The sequence below is a fragment of the Triturus cristatus genome, chromosome 10 (genome assembly GCF_964204655.1).
Source record: "Triturus cristatus chromosome 10, aTriCri1.1, whole genome shotgun sequence".
Classification (NCBI taxonomy): domain Eukaryota; kingdom Metazoa; phylum Chordata; class Amphibia; order Caudata; family Salamandridae; genus Triturus; species Triturus cristatus.
Window position 1 is genome coordinate 960,860,431 of NC_140593.1, and position 23,666 is coordinate 960,884,096.

Sequence of the window (23,666 nt, forward strand, 5' to 3'; positions counted from 1 at the left end):
ATCTGAATGGCTTAGTCCAGTGGTTTTGGCACGCAAACCCAATGGGAATTTGCGTATGTGTGTTGACTTAAGGGATTTAAATAAGAACATATGGATAGATCGTCATCCTCTCCCACGTATCAATGAAATGATAGCTTGTGTTAGGAATGCCAAATATTTTTCGACAATCGATTTGTCTAATGCATATCACCAGATAAAATTACACCCTACCTCGCGTCATCTCACATCTTTTATCACTCCCGAGGGAGCATTTCAATTTCTTAGAATGCCTTTTGGTTTGGCTTCTGCAGCTGCAGTTTTTCAAAGAATCATGTGTAGTATTCTCAAAGGTATAAACAACATGCTAGTTTTTCAAGATGATGTGCTTGTATGGGGAAAAGATATGTCAACTCATGATGCAATTTTGGATGATGTCTTATGTAAACTTCAACAAGCTGGTTTGACACTTTCAGCTGATAAATGTAAATTTGCCATGACTCAGATCGACTATTTAGGTCACACTTTGTCAGCTGATGGTGTCAAACCCAAGAAGAATCTCTTAGATGCCATTAATAATGCTCCGTCTCCTGTTGATAAAGAACAACTTCGCTCATTTTTGGGTTTAGTGGAGTATTATTCTAAATTTGTAAATAATTTCGCATCCAAAGTGCATTGTTTGAGGCTTCTAATGAAGAAAGGTGTAAACTTTGAATGGGGTTCAGATTGTCAACTGGCATTTGACAACCTTAAAAAAGACATCAGTCAAGCAGTAGCTCTTAAACCATATGATCCCCACAACAAATCCATCATTGTGGTAGATGCCAGTTCTTATGGGTTGGGTGCTGTTTTGATGCAGAAAGATGGTACTAATGAGTGGGTAGTTGCATTTGCTTCCTGCACTTTAAAAGGTGCGGAAGCAACTTACTCCGTAATTGAAAAAGAAGCCCTTGCGTGTTTTTGGGGCATAAACCATTTCAGAGCATATGTTTGGGGTACTCAATTTGAATTAAGGACTGATCACAAACCCTTAATAGATATATGCACGACCAAAGGAGCAGGGAAGGCCACCCCCAGAATTGCGAAGTGGTTGTACAAACTTCAAGAATATGATTTTCAAGTAGTATATGTACCTGGCCTTAAAAATGTTAATGCGGACTGCTTATCACGGTTACCTCTTCCAGTAGTTTCCGAGGAGGATCTTCCTTTTATGGACCTGGATGATGATTATTTGACAGCTTCGGTTGAGGAAGTGTGCAATGGTGCAATTAGTTTAGAGGAATGGCAACAGGCAACCTTAACAGACCCGGCTTTACAATGAATTGTGTCATGTTTGGGTAAAAGTTATAACCATCAGAGTTTGGACAATATGGAGTTACCTGATTACAAAATGGTTTGGTCGGAATTATTTGTTGAATTGTCAACGGGCATAGTAAGAAGAACTGATAAATTGGTGGTGCCTGAGAGTTTACGCCATAGATTGTTGGAACTTTTACATGAAGGACACCCTGGTATGTCCAGCATGAAAAAGAGGGCAAGATGTGATTTTTGGTGGCCTGGAATTGATAAGGACATAGACAGATTTGTAAGGAACTGTGTAGCTTGCATGTGTAGTGACAAATCTCACATATCACAGGACACCACTATTGCACCTACTGTATTTCCGGATAAACCGTGGCAAAAGCTAGCAATGGACATTTGTGGTCCGTTCAGTACGGGCTATATATCGGGTAAATTTGCTCTGGTGTTGATGGATTATTATAGCAAATGGCCTGAAGTTGCTTTTGTTAGGGAAATCAAAGCATCTAATGTCATAGGTTTTGGTGAGGAAATTTTTCACAGAGAAGGTTATCCGGAAAGCATTACCACAGACAATGGTCCACAATTTTTAGCCAATGAATTTCAGGAATATTTGAAAGTTCATGGAATTAAACATATTACTACTGCAGTGTACAACCCTAGGAGTAACGAGATGGTAGAGAGATTCAACCGGGTATTGAAGGAGTGTATACAGTTGGCTGAAACAGGGGGAGAGGATTGCAGGGTATCTGTTAAGAGAATGTTGTGGAACTACCGCAACACTCCTCATTCAGCTACTAGGGAGACTCCTTTCAGCCTTCTTAAAGGAAGATTAGCATGCAGTAAAATCACTCCTGCTTGGATGCATAGGGAAAGTGTAAGGGAAGTTCCTAAAGAAACTATAAGGCAAATAGTTGAAGATTATCAATAAAAATATGTTTTGAGACATAATAGTAAAATTAAAGGGCAAATGCGATCAATCAGAGTAGGAGATTGGGTGAGAACTTCACTTGAGGGACTGCCCCGAACGGGAATGTCCAGATGGTCTAAACCCAAGGAGGTTTTGGAAACTAGAGGAAATTGTGTTAGGTTAAGTGATGGAAGATGGTGGAATCTCAGGAAGGTGACGTTATGTAATGAGCTTGAATCTAGAGTATGGACTAATGTGGAGGACAGTGTCCGTTCTCCAAAGCTGGGTATTCCCAATTTGGTTCCCATGAATGATAAGGTTGGGGATGAATCATCTGTTGCACATCAAGCCGGTCATAGGAGATTATCAGGACGAATCATTCATAAACCAGTGTGGCAAAAAGATTATATGTGTTTTTAACTATGTTGATGTCATGTTTTGTATTGAAAGCAATAAGTTTCTAGTCTGAGCAGTTGGTCATTGCAATTTAGGTCATCAACATTATTTTAGCTTTATATTTTTTTTATGAGTTTTTTTCCATTTGTGTCTTAGTTAGTTTTTGTTTAATATTGTAAATAGTTTTGCATTTAGTGTTGTTTTGAAGGAAGGAGATGTGTTACATCTTGGCTTGCAAGCCATTGCATGAATGTGTTCGGTTACGTGTTGTGAGCTCGAGGGGATTCCGTGACGGGGTGAGGAATGCGGGATTCGAGTGTAGGGGCGGTTGGAAGCAGATTGTATGCAAGAAGGTACAGACCGATGGGGCGCTTGTACTGAACTAACTTCTTCTGCAATAAATACAAGAACTTGGATAAACAAATCGCTCATCCGTTTTCTTTGGACAACATCTCTTACAAAACAAGCCACACAGAAAAAACACTAAGAATGGTGTTTTTTCTGTGTGGCTTGCCATTCATCCTCATCCTCAGGATAGATCATTCCCCAGGTGAAAGCTAATGCCTCATGCTCAATCACTGAGTATGTCTCCTCAACACGTTTAGGCGGACACAAAGCAAAAGCCACCACCTTCTCCGTGCTATCCTTCACTTGCGACAACACTGCACCCAGACCCTTTAAACTAGCATCAATTGTTAGAAATTTTTTTTCTGTGAAATCAAAATGACCTAAGGTTGGCAATTTAGCAATCTTTCCCTTCACCAATCTGAAAGTCTCCTCAGCATCCTCTGTCCACTCAAATGGAACATTCTACTTAAGTTGCAGCTGAATGGGCTGCGTCACACTGGCAAAGCTCTTTAAAAATATGGATTAATACTCCGCAATGCCCCCAAACATTTTGATTTGGTCTTTATTGGCTGGAGACAGTGCATCAATAATGGAGCTGGCCAACTCAATTTTGGGACTGGTTCCTTCTCCCGATATGGTGTGCCCTAGGCACTCGACTGACCCTACTACAAACCTGCACTGTTCCTTTTTTAAAGTCAACCTTTTTTCTTCAATCTGGTCAACACCTGCCTCAAAACCTCATCATGCTGTTGCCTATCCCATCCATGCACCAGGATATCATCCTGAAAATACATTACCCTCTCCCTCTAGTACCACCTTCATCAGCCATTGGAAGCATGCTGCTGCAGAAGCCAGTCCAAACGACAGCCTCTATTACCTGTATGGTTGCCACGGCATGACGAAGGAGGTGAAAGCCCTGGAATCCTGATGCAACAGCACCTGCTGATAGACAGCAGATAAATCCATCACACTGACCACTGTGGCACCCCTGAGTGTGGTAAGAGCCTCCGTGATGTTTGGCAAGGGTTGGTGATCCACCCAGATACATTGGTTGAGATCTCTAAGATTAATGCACATGGGGATCTTAGCCCTATTGTCCTTAGGAGCAAGAACCACTGGGGCAAACCATTCTGAGGACTCTATCATCTCAATAATTTCCCTTTGCAACAGCCTATCCAATTCTACCTTTAAAGGCTTAATCATTAGATTGGACACCTACCTCATTTTGTGCACTACTGGTTTAATGCCCTTTTTTAATGTGATTTTGTGCTCAAAGCCTTTGAGCAGCCCCAATCGATCATTAAAAACTTCTGGAAATATATTCACCCAGCTAATGTCTTCTCCATGAGTGGTCACCATCATAACTTGATTAGGAGAATTGGGGTTCTACACTATACCCAAATCTTGCTGATGCCACCATCCCCAAAAATTAGCCACGTAGATTTTACCTACCATCTGTCTTCCTTGAAAATGAATCAACATCACAGTGTAACCCACAATATCTATCTTCATGCCTTCATACCCTTCAGGATTAATATCTGGGGGTTACAACGAAATGCTACTTGAGCCGTATTCATTTTTTCAATTCTTGTCCCCCACCAATGTGAAAGGTAACCCTGAATCTGCCAAAACGGCGAGACTCTTACCACATATTTCAACCTCACACTCAAGCATAGTTATGGGACCACCATCAACCATATCCTCCCCATGCTTCACTTCAGTGGCCAAAGATCCTATATTCAAAATCGCACTCTGACCTTCCCTATGTATCTCCAACATTTCATGCTCCTTCACACTTTTGAAAACTTGAGGAAAATGCCCCTTCTTCCTATAACTACAACATCAGGCAGGCAACTAGAGCCAAATTTCTGGGGGGGGGGGGCTGAAAAAGATTTGGGGGGGCTAATTCTTCCAGCCATAGGCAGAGTGGCTCTAAGAAGGGGTGTAAACAAAACAAAAGCCTCATTAACAAGTAGATGGTCTTATAAAGACCTGTGAAGTACTCTGGTGCAGCTGCAATTAGACAGAAGCCAGCCCGCGAAGCTGTCTCAGCCCAGACTGACACACACGACGGAGGGAGCTGAAGCCCGGTGAGCCCAATAGTTGTTGCGCGCCTGTACAACATACTACATTCCGGGCTATACATTGCAAAGTGTTCGAGACATAATAGGGGCTGCCACATTTGAAGCACCTAAATTTGGAGTCCCTTCTAACGCAAGGTTCTATTACATCTTAATTTCCCCCTGGATTCTGAGGGATACTCCTCTGACTGCCATTTTGCACCTTGTTACTCGACAGCATGCCAGTCTTTACTTTCTCAGAAAGTGCAGACACACAGTCTACTGAACGAGGAGCGTTTCCTCACACTTCCTTGACCCACCCAGATGCATGCTCCATACCTTCCACAATTTCAATAGCCACTTTAAGTGAAGGATTATTTGCCAATAACTTTTCTTGGACCCTAGGGTCAATCATGCAAGGCATTAGCTAATCCCTGATGAGGGACCTAGCCAAATCACCAAAATCACAGGTTCACACCAGGTTTCTTAGGGCAGCCACATAGTTGGCAACTCATCCTCCCTGGTTTAAACTCTCATTAAAAATGTATGTCAGTCCATCACCTCATTAATACGTGGGCCAAAATGTTGTTCCAACATGGTGAGGGATATTTCGAACAGATCTTTTGGTTCACCTACCTCATTGCCAGTGCCAATTTCCTCTATCCTCTCATAAATATTGCTCCCTTCAATTCCCAAATTATGTAAAAGTATCACCTACTTCCTAGCTGTCACCAAGTATTAATCAAATTAGTGTTTCTACCTTTTCCCCGACTCTGACAAAAATTGTGGGGTTGCAGCGTATTTGCTTCAGCCATGTTCTCCGTACCTGCAAAGCAACCTAATGTAACAAACTAAAGCAATTAACTAACACAAGTCCCAAAAAAACCTAGCCCAGTCAACAAATTAATATAATAAACTAAAATATTCGTATGATGGGGGGTAGGGATTTGGCTGTGTTGTCATGGAATGTTAACGGCCTGGGGGATAGGATTAAGCGTGGTGTGGTCCTGCAGTACTTAAAACGTATTTCACCAGATGTTGTCTTCCTGCAGGAGACGCACCTTATAGGTAACTCCTTTCATGCAATGAACCGGCGGGGATATCGTTTGGCGGCCCATTCTGGCTTCACCTCGGGCTCGCGGGGGGTGGGTATTATGATCAAGAACTCGCTCCCGTTGGAGATTGATGAGGTGCGCCATGATGAGAGGGGACGTTTCACTGTTCTGGTGGGAAGAATGGAGGGTAGAGTGTTTATCTTTATATCAGTGTACGTCCCGCCTGGGTTACAAGCCACCACATTTGCGGACCTGGGGCGCCTCCTTCTGGACCTTCCGAGTGGCCTGCTGGTGGTTGGAGGGGATTTTAATGCGGTAGCCTCTGGGTCTATGGATCGCCATCCCCCTAGAGACCTCCCCCGGGCACAGGCGTGGCTGCCCGGCCTTCTGGACACGCTGGGCCTGGTGGATTGCTGGCGATTAAAGCATCCTGCATTGCGACAGTACACCTTCCACTCGGGTGCCCATGGTAGCCTCTCGCGGCTTGATTACATCCTTGTCCCGGCGGCCCACGCAGGGAGGGTGGGGGAGGTGCGCCATCTAGCGCGGGGTATCTCAGACCACTCCCCATTGTTGTTGCATCTCGATGTCTTCCCGAGGGGGGATGGCAGGGTGGCCCCAATCAATGCATGGTATTTGCGCGACCCCACCATTCGTGCTGATTTGATCAAATCCCTACAGCGATATTTCGATGAGAATGTGGGGTCGGTCTCTTCGGCCATCTCCCTGTGGGAGGCTTTCAAGGTAGTCCTTAGAGGGGAGGCCCTCTCCTTTATCTCCCATGCCCGGCGGCGCGAGCGGGAGGAGGTGACCCGGGTAGAGGCCGAGATTGCAGACCTGGAGGGTGACCTGGGAAGCGGGGTAACAGACGACAAGTTGCATGTTCTACACCTAAAGCAGGCGGCCTATCGGGCCCTCGTCACGGAGGCGGCCAGGGGCCTCAGTAGAGAGCAGCAGGGGCGATTGTATGATGTGGGTGATAAGGCTGGCAAATTGATTGCGTGGTTGGATAAGAGGGAGAGAGCGAGCCGTGTGGTGCCTTTGATTGAGAGTGTTGATGGTGCGTGTGTCACTGAGCCGGAAGCCATTGTCTCCTGCTTCGCGGATTATTTCCGCGAAGTCTACTCCCCGGTTTCCCCCTGCTCGGAGGCAGACTCCCATGCCCTGCTTCGGGACATCGCACTGCCCTCCCTAACGGTGGAGGACAGGGATTCGCTGGACGCCCCTCCCACCTCGGACGAAATTGCCTTGGCTATTCGCTCGGTTGCATCCGGCAAGGCCATGGGCCCCAATGGTATTCCCATCGAGCTCTACAAGCTACGCCCGGATGTGTTGGCGCCCCACCTGCGCGCGATGTTCCTGGCGGCCCACTCGCGGGGTTCCCTCCCGCCGGACCAGCGTCTAGCCACAATTGTGGTGATCCACAAGGAGGGGAGGCCCCGTGAACGGGTCACATCCTATAGGCCGATTTCGCTTTTGAACGCGGAGCCCAAAATCCTCGCCAAGGTGTTGGCCAACAGGTTGGTTGGCGTGGTGGGCGATTTGGTCCACCAAGACCAATCTGGCTTTATACCGCACCGCAACACGGCGCTCAATCTGCGGCGCTTGCACGGGGTGCTCGCGCGTGTCCCATTTGTGCGGGAGCCGGCCATCTTGGCGTCCTTGGACGCCACCATGGCGTTTGATACGCTTGAATGGCCATACATCTGGGCGATGCTGGCAAAATTCGGGTTTGGTCCGGGTTTCATTAGCTGGGTCAAATTGCTATATTCGGGCCCATTGGCGCAGGTGGTAGTGAATGGGCGAGTCTCGGCCCCATTCGCGCTGGGGAGGGGTACGCGACAGGGCTGCCCCCTGTCGCCTCTCCTGTTTGCCCTGGCCCTGGAGCCCCTGGCGGAGTGGCTGCGGTGGCACCCTTCTATCCGTGGTCTCCGCTGGACCCCCGAGCATGAGGACCGTGTGTCCCTCTATGCTGACGATATCCTTCTGTATCTCGCCTCCCCGCGTAAATCACTGATCGTCCTGGTTGATGTTTTGCGTTCATTCGGTCGCAACTCAGGCCTGGTCATCAACTGGGCGAAATCCTGTGTATATGTGCTTTCCGGGGAGGCTCCGGCCCTACCACGGGACTGTCCGATCCAGATTGCCTCCCAAGGTTTTCGGTACCTGGGTATCTATATCACTCTTGACCCGGAGGCCCGCTACGAGCGGAATTTGTTACCCCCCCTCCGGCGTTTGAGGGAGGACGTGGTGCGCTGGCGGCGTCTGCCGCTCTCGCCGCTCGGCCGAGCGGCCTTGTTTAAAATGATGTCCCTGCCACGCTTCCTCTACGCCCTCCAGAATACTATGGACTTGGTCCCGGCACGCTATTTCCGTGAGGTGGAGGGCCTCCAGCGGCGCCTGTTCTGGGACGGGAGGCCGCGCATTGCTCTGGCTAAATTGACGCTCCCGTGGTACGATGGGGGGGTCGCCCTCCCTGACATTAAACGGTATTACTGGGCCTCCCAACTAGCTGCAATTAATCATGGCCTTTACGGGCCCGCCTTGAACCCGGCATTCGAGATGGATAAGATGCTCCTGCCCGGTGGCGATTACAATCGAGCGCTCTACGCTGGCGCGCCCGACTCCCGTTTGACGGGACCGACGCGTGTCATGGTGCGTGTCTGGCACGCGGCTAATGCAGCTATGGGGTGGAAGGACCGTTTGACCCGGGCGTCACCGCTGTATGCGTCTGAGAGGTTGGGCTCCCTGTGGACGTCGAAGGGCTTCGAGAAGTGGGACACGATCGGAATCAGCACGGTGGGAGATCTCTGGACGAGGGGGGGATTCAAAACTTTTGAGACGCTGCAGGCGGAGTTCCAGCTGCAGGGCAGTGAGTACTTTCGGTACCTACAGGTTCGCCATGCGCTGGGCTCCGTCTTCCCGGATGTCGCATCCATTCCGGAGTCTTCCCCCCTGGAGGACAGAGTCCTAGATGGCCATGTCCCGGACAGCACGATCTCCCTCATATACAAAAAACTGATCAACGATAGATCGTGCCTGCTGACTAGTCTCCGCGAGGCTTGGGTTGCCGACGGGCTGGAGCTGGACGATGAGGATTGGATTTCCGCGGTGGCCTCTCCGAAAGAGGTGGCCATCCCGGCTCGCCTTCGTTTCGTCCAGCTCAAGATCCTTCACCGGGTTTACGTGACGGGGCCAAGGCTTCTGCGTATGGGCTTTGCTGGTGACGGAATGTGTAAGCGTGGCTGTGGTGCGTTGGCGACTTTCATGCATATACTGTGGGAGTGCCCGAAGGTGGAGCGATTCTGGCGTGGTGTGCATGAGGTCCTGCGTGTGGTGACGCGTGTTGCGCTGCTGCCTGAAGCGAGGAGATGCTTGCTGAATGTATGGGAACCGAATGACTATTCGGTCCCGCAGACGCGGTGGGTGACTCTGGGATACATGATAGCCAAGCGCGACATTGCTCAATTGTGGGGATCCCAGAGGCCCCCGGCGGTGTCGGACTGGAAAGAGCATATGGATTGGTGTATGTTTCGTGAAAAGGTGGTGTATGTGGCGAGAGGTAAGCCTGGGGCGTGGGTGAAAATCTGGGGCCCCTGGAACACCTACCGCGGGGGTATTTGTGAGCCACCACTGCTACCGGCTGCCTCGCCTGCTCCGTCTCCCTAGACGGCCCCCCTCCCTCAGCCGCGGGCGCGCGGTCCCCCAGTCCCTGATCTATTCCCATTCCCCTCTCCAGAGTTCTGCTGCTGGTTTGGATCCCCCACTTATGGAGCACGTGCTGTTATTTTGGATCGCGGGTTGCCTTGCGGGTGTGGTTTTTTGGTGTTGTTTTGTTTCAAGAAAAGGGAACCGTACTGTGGGCTTGGAGCTGTGTGGCCTGCACCATTGATTACTCCTGTTTTCACTGCTCTACACTGCCTAGAGACTTTTACTGTATGTGTGCAATATGTTTTTTGTCATTCTAGCGGCCGGCCGGATGGTTGTAGGCCCATACTTGTAACTTTTACGAACTGCAATAAACGGTTTAAAAAAAAAATAAAAAAAATAAAAAAAATAAACTAAAATAAATAGTTTTCACTGTATGGAAATATGTCCTTCTGTGTTCAGGATTCACCACAGCCATGGCATACTTCACTTCTAGATCTACAACAAACATAACTCTTTCTAACGCTGATAACGATTCTATTGCAATTATTCTCACCACCTACCAGGTGTGAGATGTGAATGTTTGCAGTCTTCCAATATTTGTACAAGTCACGTTTTAATTAGAGTCCAGAAACGTCCCTTGTATCACCGGAGTCACTCCGCTGCCAAACAGTGCTTGTTAAATGCAGGAAACAGACAGCTTAATGCGGGACCACCCACCTGTCACAGACAGTCTATTTTCAAAGCGGTGTGCCGTCTAAGCGTTGAACTAAATGGCATAAATATGGCATGCCGTCAAAGCATACGCAGCCTTTGATTGCAGCCCAGTCACTGTGTGACGTCAGAAGGCAGCTCAGTGCCCGATAGTGCGGAATGCGGTGATGGCTTGCGAGTGCACACGCGATGCCGGTATGTGACAACATGGCACACGCTACTTGTAAACAGTAAGCTGTTGCTCGTGCAGCTCTAATGCACTTTTCCCAATAAATTGCAGTTGTGAGCCCCACATATAAACTGTGCATGGGCTAAGACATTTGATTCCCAAATGACTCACTGAGATATTCAATTAAGGTCACTTACTCTGTAGAAATTTCAGCGACCATATGTAGTTTGGATTAACAATCAAAATGAATTCTTGTGGTGAAATCAAGAGGGGTGTTGGTGGTGGGTTCCTGCCCCTCACAGATCAATCCGTCGCCATTGATAAGATATGGGGCTGGACGGAAGAGTTAATCCAAGTCTTATTCCACCAACAGAGACACTGTCTTATGCTTCCTTCTGCTCAACAGCTGTCTCAACTCCCCCCCAACATTGTCTAGGTGCCCCTGGAGCATCACTGGTGGAACACCCTACCAACGACATTCCAAGCCAAGCCACAACACGGAGCTGGAGTAGTCTCTATTGCAGACACACCTAAGGTTCTCCTGCCTCTAAAGGAGATAGGTAGACCTTCAATTTTGCAGCGAGGGGACTCTCTCACAGTTGCACTAGAGTACCCTCTAGACCAAACTTTAAATCAGGCCGTTAGTCATCTACTTGCATTTAAGAATGGAGTGGACAGTATGACTTTCAGTTTTGTGATTTTTTTCTTAAACATGGATGAACCAGTGATTGCTTTCTGTAGCTTTCCTATCCTTGGTCTATATGTATTCCTTCATGGTTGTATGTCAAAATAACTTTGTCAGAAATATCGCTCCTCATAAATATTGTGTGTGAAATCTTGTGTACAAAACCTTGGTGTAGATTTTCTATTACTAACTCCAATGGGTGGATATTTTTCTAAACAATACTTTAGACAGTATTAATGTCAGACAATATTCTGGTATCACACCTCCATGGTTGTAGCTTTCCCTTTTAGTAATGAATAATCTTGGGGGCCTCTGCGGGTAATGTCAGTGAAATGCTGAAGGACTGTTCTTTTTCTATTAATCCTGCAAAGTTTTGCTTTGAAGCACCATCTTTTATTATGTCCTGAATCTTTTTGTTCTTCACTGCTGTAATCTCTGTTTTTATTGAAAACAATGATTCCTATGCCGGAGGTGTACACAGTTTGTACACATAGGCAATGAATCCGCCTTTTCGTCCCTCCTGGATTTTTTCTTTGTCGAGATGTGCAGATTTGAAGTTTAGTCAATTTACACTGTGATTGGTGACTTTGGTCTTGACATCCAAGTTGTGTGTTAGTTGTCAATGGTTTGGGCTGATGTATGGATTTCTCCCAATATGGTTTTCATCACCTTAAAATATTGGTCTTGATGGTGTGGCTTGGTCTACGTTTTTATTTGAGTACAGGCTACTGTTGGCTGTCGTCTTCCACAGCCTTTCTCCGTAGTCTCTTATTCTTTGTGTATTTGACCCCCGTATTAGATGTCCTGCCCTTGTAGGATAGTCCAGATACAGAACGTAGAGCAGCACCACCATTTTTATTCCCAATTGGATTGGTGGATTTATTTCGAGTCATGGTATTACTGGAGTTGGTGTATCTGGTTCCTAGCACTTGTTTGGCCCCCTTCTTGGACATTAGCTAACAGTGAACTCCTCAGTCCCTCATTTCTTGCAGAGAGATAGGTAGGATTCTTGTCTTTTCCTGCTTAGTCTCACTCCACTAGTTTATAGAATATCCTTTCTAATTTCATGTAACTTGTTTCTATTCTCTGTCCTCTTTGTGGCAGAATAAAGGGTAAGTGATCAAACTGGAGATTTGGGGCAGGGTGGATGTTTATGCCGCATGGCATAAAAATCACAAGTGGGTTCCTGAGGTGCTCATCTCATATTTTTCGTCAATTCAGACTCTATAATTTCAGGGGGTTTGGTGACTTCAAGTCCATTTGATCTTCAGATGTGGCCCATCAAGCTCTAGTAAATCCTATCTTGTTATTCTTTTATTGGCATCAGCCATGACTTTCACCCGACCACACGATTAAATCTTATTCCTTCCCCAGTGTAGTTGTGGGGATTTAGTAATTCATGAGGTAGAGAGAAATGAGGTACAGTAAAATAGGTAGTGGGAGGAGTAACATACAGAAAGGTGAGATAGAAAGGGGAGCGAGAGGCAGAGTAGACTGAAGGAGGTGATTTGAAGAGTAAGTTAAAGGTAAGTAGATAGAGAAGTAGATAGATAAAGAGGACTGTGGTCAGGAATGGAGAGAGATATAATAGAGAAAAAGATGGAGGAGGAGATAAAGAGAGGTAGATAGAGAAGTAAAGTGTGTTGATGTAGGGATTTGTAGAAAGCGATAGATGGTGGTGGAGGTAGACAGCGAGGTTGAGATTACTTGGAAGGTTGGTGACTTTGGCAATTGACAACTTTGCTAATGTCTTAAAACATTTCTGCATTTAGGTCCTCCCTTTCCTGAGTTACCCGTTTCTAGCGCCTAGATGCCTCAATCTTGGCTGCACCTTTGCACTCAACTAGGTTTGCCCTAGGTAGTACTTAATTTGAGCCTGGGGTTTTCGGTGCTCAACACCAGCACCTATTTGTCAGCATCAGTGCCTATGACAGTCTGCCACATAGTGGCACTCTTTTATTAATTCAGAGATGAGCACGACAACTGTTATTTAGTAATTCAATATACATTAAGCATGACTAATACCTGCTGCCAAAGCCATTCTTTTAACTTTGGGGGTCCTGAAAATGTCAGAATTGTCCCACTTGTTGGAGTGTGACTTATTAGCTATGCTGTTACTGTATTTGATAGTGACAACGGGCAGTGCAATTGGAAGTGGCATGCTGACTAGAGCCCTGGCACTTGTGTTATTTTTTTTACGAATCAAGCAATGGCCCTAGGTAAATATATATTCATATATACTTGGAGAATAAACTGCTGATGCCTTGCAACCTAGAGGGAAAACATTATTTATTACTGTGAAATCTAGAATTGAAAAGGTGGTTCAGCACATTCCAGCTAGGAGACTAAAATTCACCATAGGGTGCAAAGAAGAGCAGTCTTTAAACACTCTTGAACCCAGAGGGGAGAAGCTGGGACATTATCAGGGAGCAGAGCTAAACAAAAATATATTCTTGAGATAAAAGGGATCCCTAGTGCTGCCCAAAAGATATGTACCACTGTGAGCTGTAGAAGATGCATGTTTTTCATCACAGGGGAGAAAAGCTACATAACACTTGGCAAAAAAGACTGGGTTCTGTAAACTGTATAACTCGAAGGTGAAAAACTCTATGATATTGTGTTTCCTATTGGACAAAGGCTTCCATCAATAACCTAATGGAGAAGACAATTATTCTAATACAGTGCAGCCTGGAACTAAAATCTCCATGATGCTGCAATCTAAAAGGAGGAGATTTCCAAACACTGCAGTCTAGCGAGGAAATGTTTTCTTGAACAACTGAAAGGCAAACAACCTCTAACACTGTGTGGCCTAAAGAAAAAGGTCGTCTAACACTCTGAACCCCAGAGAAAATATTCATTATCTCTCTGGGATTCAGAATAAAAGATTTCTGACAATGTGTACCAGGGAAGAGAATGTTTACTCCTGCGCAGCACGTTTGAATGCGTTCCTAATACTGTGCAACCTAGAGAAGAAAGGTTTGTTTACTTCATGAAGCCTAGAATAAAGGTTAGGTACCGCTACACAATCTAAGGTAAATGTTATTTTAAGACGGTGTATCCCAGAAGTAAAGCTCTGACACTCTGCCACCGAAAAAAAATTGGTTTTCTACCATTTGGACGATAGAGTGGCTAGCTGATTTTTAATCTGATACAATCTAAAGGGGAACAAAAGCTCTGATGCTTTGATTTACTCAAGAAAACCTCACTTATAATGATAGAGACCTAAAGGAGAAAGGAGCTCTGCTTTTGTGCTTATTAGCAAAGAATTCCACTCCAACGCCTTCCAACCAAGTACAGTAATACTGTAATGGGGTGCAACCTACAGGGCACAGACTCTAACATTAGGCACTCAGAAGTGAATGAGCCCTAATCCTTTACTGATTAGAGAAAACTGTATTTTCTACATGTTGTAACATAGAGGTGAAAGGATATCTTGCACTGTGCAACCTCCGGGCCAAATGGGCCTTAAGATGGACCAGCATGGCGGAGAGTGTCCCTTTAAAATGTTTATCTAAGGAAAGGAATGTGCAGCTAAAGGATAATGGCCCTCTAACATCTTGCAAAATGGAGATTGTGTACCCGACACAGTGCATGCTGTACAAAAAGAATATCTGACACTCTGCCACCTACAGGTAAAGCCCCTGAGCGAAAATGGGTCGCTAACACTGTTTCATCCGTAGATACTCAAAGTACTCCCCGTGGGCCATTTGGGGCCCACCAGACCTTTCCATGGGGCCCCTGCAGGGGTGTAGCAAAGTCAGGTGGTACCCGGTGCAGAAAATTTCTTGTCACCCCCGGCTTGACATAATGGCAAAACACCTATTTTTGCAATTTTGTCACCCCCCCTGAGTGGTGACACCCCGGGCGGCTCGCACCCACCGCACCCCCCCTTCCTAGGCCACTGGGCCCCTGTGTGAAGAACAACAACACACACAGTCAGCAGCCATTATTTTGCCTGTTGTTCGTTCCTTGAATGAATTAGTGTCATGCCTGCTCACCTGCAGGCCCCTCCCCCATTTTGGTCAGTGTCATCGGTCTCTTGCCAGGAGACGGGAGGCACCAGAGGTGTGGTGCTGTACCGTGAGTGCATTTCTTTTGGGCCTCACGCCCTTCTCGTGTCTGTGTGTATTAATTACCTCCCATGAAACTTAGAGCACTCGCTGCACCGTTTCCCTGGTTAAAGATATAAGTGACTTCTCAAAGTGAGAATAAACAATCTCTGGTTGCGAGACAGGTTTGTGTAGCACCAGCTGCTGCGGAAGGTAGACTCTTGCCCCCATTGTCCCCCAAAATATTTCTCCATCAAACATTTTCAGCTACTTCCGAGGAGTCTAGTTTTCAGCACAGTTGTGCTGCATTCCTTTGATGTGAAGTGATGGCACTGTTTGTCACAATCCCAGACAAAGGTTGAAAAGAGATTCAGATGGTTTATTGGAAAATGAACATGAGCTGGGCTTATCACACGCAGCATGAGCATTATCTCTGAGCGATCTGGGGTAAGAAGAGAGCGAAACATATTCCCCACAACAGCTGTAGTGGCGTAGCAAAGGGGCATTGGCCCCGCGCGAGCAGTGAAAATGAGCCCCTATCCACCGATTTAGGTAACATAATAAAGCCATAACTTGGTTGAAGTGGATACCTAGAGTCCCAGGCTTGGTGCCACTGCACCTGCTGCACTATTGATAGCCTTGCTCCTAATACCAGGGGCTTGCGTCAAAGGAAGGGATGTGCAATGTTGTTATTGCATAAGCAAAGGTGCACATAGTTCTTTGTGGTCTAATCGTACGTGTAGTTTCTGCTTTTCCTATGTCTGCACTGTGACCTAGATTTTCCAACATTTGGTCCCAATTTGTAGCTGGTCCTGAAAATGGTTCTGTCATTTTCTTGTCTCCTTAAAATCTCACATTCTGCCTTTTACAGGCCAATATTTTCCCTCAGTGTATTTAACACTCATATGTCCCCTGATGGAGCTCCATGTTTTCCAACAGCAGAGCACAAGAATCTGACTCCTGCCCGAACCCATACAAAGGCTGGCTCCTGCCCCATCACCACCACAGGGACACTGATGAAACTGCAGTGAGGGACATTGATCTTTTACCGGTATCTTTGATAGACAACTCTACAACCATCCCAATGTAAACTCCAATCAATCCCCATAATTGGATTCCGTCACTTGTCCCTGCATGTATGGGATGAGTTGTGACTTATGTCATACTTATTTATTTATTTATTTATTTTATTTTATTTATAAAGCTTTATATAGAGCTGGCTAGACCCGGAGGTATCAGAGCACTTTACATAAGGATCAGTGCGTTACAGGTTACATAGTTACAGGATCAGCGAGTTACAGGTTACATAGTTACAGCAATTAGATAAACGAAAACGGAAGGAGGAGGAGGGAGGAGGTAGGGGGGAGGAAAAACAGTGGGGGACGAGGAAAACAATGTCAGATGTCCGGCTGGGTAGGTGACAGCCAAGGGGCTGAACCAGAGCCAGACTCCTCTATAGCTGCAAATAACAGCTCCACCGGGCATCAGCCAAGGTTGCTCGGGCTCCGCAGTAGGTACAAACAGTTTTGGAATCAGCCCAGGGGACATCCTCATACCTCCATCAAAAAGCCCCAGGTCCCGGTATTCCTGGGGAGTGCCGTCCGCCTCGTCTTTCAGCTTACCCCCAGGACACGAGTGATGGGAGGATGGGAGGAAGTGACAGTTCCAAAGTCTGAAGAATTCACACAAAGAGCTGGCCTGGGAAAACAGCACAGGGATCCCTGAAACCAATGCCCGTACTTCATAGCTGTAACCAGTCTGGATAAGACCAGGGAAGTAGCGCTGGGATCCCTGAAACCAGAGCCCATTCTCTGTGTCTGAAGCCAATCTGGAAACTTGCAAACCCAGGCCTCACTGGAGAGACACTGGTGATCGCCATCTTGAGGAGTCAAATAACTGGGGGATCGTCGCAACTTCCGAAACAGCCCTTTGGTGGGGTTGGCGGTCAGGACAGGAGAGGAAGCCGGCGTATCATTGGTGTTGGGGGCTGTTCGGGGGTCAAAACAAAAATGGAGGGAGGCCCTCTGGGGGGGGGGGGGGTCTGATTCATCACCAGCTCATTGTGGTGCTTCAAGGTAGAATCGTTTTAGTTGTAGGGGAGGACTGATGGGCGGACTTACAAGGCCAGACCGGTTGCATCGGACATTTCCCAGGGGGGGTGCTTCAATGGTAGGGGGTCGGTTTTGTTAGTGGGGGCAGGATTTGTAGCAGTGTAGCAGTTTTAAAAACACTGCAAAGTTCCTTGTATATTCAGCAGTTTTCGGGCAACAATAAAAGTGTCAAGTTAACTCTGGTGATTAATGTAGCTGCTGGAGAGAGATGGGAGTTTTGTGTAGCACCAGTTCTGACTCATCTAGGGTAGGGCAGAGGGTTAATGTGCCTGTTGCAAAGAATGTATACTATGCATATCAAATAACAATATTTGATGGGCATAGCTCAATGGGTTACTACGTTTGTCACAGCGAGTCTTTTGTTATTGGGGAGTTCATAAGTTGCATTCGTAATCTAGCACAGTGAGCTATCGACTACCATCAAAGAGCTGCATGCAACCTGCATGGTACGGGTGAGAACGTTTTTTTCCCCCAGTTTTTTATTAGCCTCATGTTGGTAAAAAAAATATTTTTTTAGGTAGAAATAAATTATTATTAAAGTCAACCCTAACCACTGTATTATGTTCTGAATCTGAGTTTGTGGCTCTCCACACAGATTGTTGAATCCTGTTGCACTCTATAGTAATCATTTACTATGCTTTAAAAACGAATACAATTGTATATATAATGACAAATGTGTTGTAGAATGCAACATTTCCTCCCATATTTTCTTGGAGGAAGAACCATCTCAAAACCCCTTTTGAAGAGGTCAGGCTCATTCGCTGCACTCGCTATGCACAGTACGGGGTCTGGTCTGACAATTTGCCAGGGCTGCTTTGGGTTCCTAGTTCGGCCCTGCATACTTACAGCACACAAACTGCTTTCATTTGCTGTGTGGATTGCGCCCTTCCACAGCAAATGTAGTTCAGGATGGAGGTTCCCTTTCATGTTGCCTTGTGGACATATTATTCTCTCTACTGTCCTTTAGCTAGGTTTGTGCTATAGAAATACCACATACATACATACATTCCCCATGTAGGCCCCCTTGCAAAGCTCAGTAGCTCACGTGGAAAGGCTGTGAGAATCCAATGTCACTTTTACCAGGTTAATGATGGAGAAATAAGGAGAGACCTAAACCAGTTTGATTGCTTTGGGCAGCTCTCCCTTCAGACCTGCCAGGCATCAGGATGACCCATGATAGTTTTGGGCCAAGCTCTTCTCCAAGTCACATCCTCTGGCCTGTTGCATCTTTTCTCTTTTGACATGGATTTGTGAGATGTGTGTAAATCACAGACACCACTCTCAGTATGCCTATCGCTCACCCTTGGAATATACATTCAGGTGACTGGTAGTTAGTCATCTGTGGAATAACCCATGAAATAAATAAATATTTATTTGTCCTAACAGTATAAACCCCAGACTGAGTTCCATGCGTGGCTTTACTCCGCATGGTAGAATTTGACCGCCAAGCTCCCCACCATACCATGTTCTGCCCATTTTAACCCTGCCCCCAAATCACACACACCCCCACGGTCATCTATGGGGCCCCTGGTGATAGCCCAAACTGTGAATTTCGATCCCTGAGAAAATGTTTGTGAGTACCCCTAGTTTAACCCAATAAAAGAGCACTTTGGTGCTGAGAAAAAAATGCTATTTTTCACCATGCCAGAGAAGGTTCTTTAGCACTTCAACACGATTTGATGAGAATGTTTAACTTAGAGAGAAATGCAGTCAAACGTTAAGCTATCACTGTGCAACCTAGAACAGAATATCTCAGTAACACAGTGTTATTCTGCGGGAAAAACTCTACATGTAATGGGAGAAACACTCTACTTGAAACAGTAGAAACTTTCTACTTGTAATGAGGCCTAGTACTCGAGCACTATGCAACCTAAAAGGGCATGGATGGATAGTAATATATAGTGTATAAGAGAATATATATCTAACATTGTGTCACCAAATGTTTGAAAGCATCAAGCAACAAAAACACACCATGAAACCTGCAGGAGAACAGCTCCTCAAACCATTGCCAAACTACTGTGCCATCCTGTAAGTGTATGGATTAACCATTGGTTCTTCTTTGTTGCAGTTCACTTAAACCCACTCATGCTATAAACCTTTGTATTTCTACCACTAATTGCATTATACACCACATGCTGCCAGGGCCGGCGCTAGGCATGGGCAGTGTGGGCTGCTGCCCAAGGCCTCGCAGTCAGCCCACCAGCATGGGGCCCGCACCAGTTTAACACACCACCAGCCCTCTTGTACTCCTGCCGATTCAATTCAAAGAAAGGCATCTCTTTGCAATTGGGCCCATGAGAGGGAGGGGGCCCTCCCTGGGCCTCTTAGGTATGGTGTCCCAGTTGCAAAGAGACATATTTTGCAGGTTTGTCCTGCAATTAGGCCTCCTGCCCAGCTGCCCATTCAGAGACAATGTGGGACTCCCATTGTCAGCCCTTTAGCGCCCCACAGGTTTAACTTTCAACTCCAAGCAATTCTCACTCCTTCAGCCCGAAATGGGCTGTAAAAGAGGTGCTTGGGCTGAGAGGAGGAGCTGCGGACTAGGAGAAGTCTGCACAAACCTCTTCCAGAGCCCTGAATGTGTCACTTATGTAAATTAGAGGGGCCTCACACATTCCCTTTCCGCCCTGGACCCCGGAAATTCTAGAAGCGGCCCTGCATGCTGCAGTATTTTGATCAAAAGCTACTAAAAATGGACCAAACGTGGTGATGTGCCATGGCAGACTCTTTGCAAATGTTACCTTGTCACCCTTCAGTTGCTGATTGCCGTATTCAGGTGTTAAACTGGTATTAAAGATGTGAAGCGTCTGTCCTGACAATCTAATGTGTGGTGACTAAACACTCAGGTAATGAAAGAAGAGTTGTTTCTGCTTTACGGACGTTATACTAGTTTCTGGAAATTAAGTATGTAATGCCTCGCTGTACTTTCTAGTGCTAGAATTTAATTTTGATTCTTACCTGTATTTATTTATCTGCAAAAAATGCCAGAAAGTATCTGTTTCACTGAATGTTATATTTACCCACATTAATAAATAATTGTGTTCCCTTTAAGCTTACTGCCCAATAGAAAATTAAGTTCATTGAGTGATAACTTACTGCTCGTCTTATTTCTTACATAATAAAAACAATAATCTTATTTTCAAACGCAATCCTAGGAATAGCAAAATCAAAAAGTAAACTTATACTTGTCTATTCATTCATTCATTCATAAAACTTTATTCGGTTTTACAATGTGAAAACCATAAAAGTCACAATGTATATACACATCCCATAAAAAAAAAAATACATTAAAATAATTTACAGTCCATAGCCATAGAAGATTACAAATAAAATATGGCAGGTACAATAAGTACGTTTCTGTGCTAAAAATAGAGAACACATAAGAGGTATACCTTAAAACTATGGGCACCTCCTCCCCCTGAAATAACTAATATTCCAGGCAGGCCCTGGTTCTCACCAAGGATTTCAAATAGCCTACAATAAAGATTATACAGTCTGGTTTCAACAGCTGTAAATACAAAAGTGCTGGGCGAGCCTGGTTAAAATTAAGCCTCTTTAAGAGGGGGAGTAAAAAATGCCTCCGAGGTACTTCATAGAATGTACAGAGGAACATAAAGTGTAGCAGGTCCTGTGGAGACAGGTTGTCGCAACCGCAGGTTGCTAACACCTGTCCTCTGCTACACCCTTTCGGAACGGCAATTAAAAGATGAAAAAAATCGAGACGAAACCTGTACAGTAAAAACCGCTCATAGGTGGTCAATGTTCCCAAAAGGTATGGCTCAGCCAATGGATGGGTTTTTAGGCTCAGAAATTTACGGACACTTGGTTTACATAATTCCTGTTCATCTCTTTCTAGCTTCCTGGTGCAAATAAATGCTTTTTTAACCAGTTCCACATCCTTTTTTGTTATAGTTGACGGTTTTGAGAAAAGATCCGGGCGCCCCAACTCCGTAAAGCGACCTCTAACATACTGCAACCATTGAATTCTGGACATTTGTTCCAGGGTCATACAGTCTGTTAGGATCTGCTGGGTGAGCTTTAGCTCCTTGTTTGACCAGCACTTAAGCCAGAACACTGGGGGACGCAAGGCAATAGTATCAGCTAAAAATGGGGCCCCCAGTTCTTCATGAGCTATTAGGTTAGATAAACAGGTTGGCATTCCCAGTAGGCGCTTTAAAAAGTTATTCTCTGCCACCTGCAGCGCATCAGTTGTGGTATACCCCCAGACTTCACTACCGTAACATGCAGTTGACACTCCCTTAGCCTGATAGATTTTCAACAAGGCTGCAATTGGGCGCTTCCCCATCTTAGCAGCAAAGTTGAAAATGGCAGCAGTTATTCGGATAAGCTCCCCCTTTTTCCTTAGAATAAGGGGCCCCCACTTTAAGCGATCATCCAACAGGACCCCCAGGTATGAAAAAACTGATGTTGTGGGGACCTTCGCAGAACCTACGGAAAAAGAATACTTTTTCGTGGGACGAGCCCCTACCTGCAAGACATAGGATTTTGCGTTATTAATCGCTAAGTCACGGGACCCCATAAACTTCAAGAAAGCGTCTAGTAAAGATTGGAGCCCTCTCGCAGTTCTCGCTATCAGGACGGCGTCATCCGCTTATAGGAGGACGGGGAGACCCCGGTGACCTACACGCGGGAAGTCCGCCCCTGTGGCTACCAGGGCTCCTTCAAGATCATTGATGTATAGGTTAAACAGGAAGGGTGCAAGAATACAGCCCTGTCTCACCCCTCTTTCAATATTAAATTCCTTGGAAACCCGGAGATCCTGTGCATATCTAATATTTGCCTTGGTATCCCTATGCAGATCCATTAGAAAGTCCACAATAGAGGCCTCCACCCCCATGGCCCTCATGGACTGCCACAATTTGACCCGATTTACACAGTCAAACGCGGAAGATAGGTCCATGAAGGCCATGTAGATCGTACCTGGGCGGGCCAACGTGTACTTGCCAAGGATCAGGTAAAGGTTTAAACATTGGGCCACTTGTCTATTCAAGAGGGAACATTTACTACCCACCAGTCCAAAAGGCCTGCTCTATGGTGAACAGGAAAGCTGCCTAAGTGCTCCACACCATCAGCAACTGGTATATTTCACTCTGGGACAGTACAAGAGCAGCAGTGTTATGAGCTTGAACGAAGGCAGCTATTTTAGTTTTTGGGGTTTGATAAAGCATGTACAGATACACACATTTTAACCCTTGTATAAAGGCGATCTCGCTGAGTCTTTCTGGTGTTGATTAGAGTTGTTCTGACCTGAGCTACCATGATTTGGATCGGTTAGTGTGTGGAGGTCCGGCTCATGCAGGCCTTGCAACAGTGAAGATGGAAGAGGGTCTATGCTTAGGTGACTTTTGTGGCATGATCGCGAGGGGGAAAAGCTTGGATTTTCTCTATATTTCCAGGATGCTATTGCTGGGTCTCAAAGCCTTCACTATATTCAGGGTAAAGAAGATCAGTGGAACTCTAATGTGCTCATTCAGAGGGCTGTGGAATTTGGGTGTGGTAAAATTGCCCAGAGAAATGCTGATACTGCATAGTGCAATGTTTACATGATAGAGTTGAGATAACAACGGAAGAAAAAAGAGATGCTAGATAGAGAAAGAGCAGTGAGATAAAGAGGGGGCCAAATGAGAAGTGAGTAATAGAAAGACTGGTCAGGTCAAGGGATTCTAAGCATTTTCTGACATATTGACTATTTAGCTCTATATGTTCATTGCTCAGCAAACCTTAATTTAAGGGCAAAAATTCTAAACGCGTATGCAATGTATTTATCTCTACTGAGTTCCGTTTGGAGTACAGTGTTAGCTGTCTGGTAAATGGGCGTGTTCCCGATCCCTGAGTGTGTGACTGCATGTGAAACTGGCATCCTGATTACATTTTGTCCCTCACGCAACTTGAAAGAGAACCAACCCAAACTAGTCCCTAACCTTAGACAATGGATCCGGATCCTTTATTTGGAAAATGTGAGCAAAAGTGGGACCCGCACCACCCCACTGTTTCAGTCTGAAGTTGTTGACCCATGAAGGGACTGCTTTACAGTGTATTCAAAGCGGCTCTGTGCCCAAGGCTGGTGTCTGCTAATTGTCTACAGGTGAGCGGGCATCCCCTGAAGTCTCCTCTTTGTGCTGGAAGGGCCTATAAGTATGCCTCTCTGCTGATAAAGGGAAGAGATGGGCCTAGCCTTGTATTGAGAAAGAGACTGTCCAAATGTAGAGTCTCAGGGAGTCCTTG

General features: G+C 45.9%; 1 protein-coding gene across 1 annotated transcript in view; it reads left to right on the forward strand.

Annotated features, from left to right (window-relative positions):
* The window catches only part of SYT17 (synaptotagmin 17), a 680,897-nt gene that overhangs the window by 20,775 nt on the left and 636,456 nt on the right, over window positions 1-23,666 (forward strand). The gene's annotated exons all lie outside the window — the stretch shown is intronic.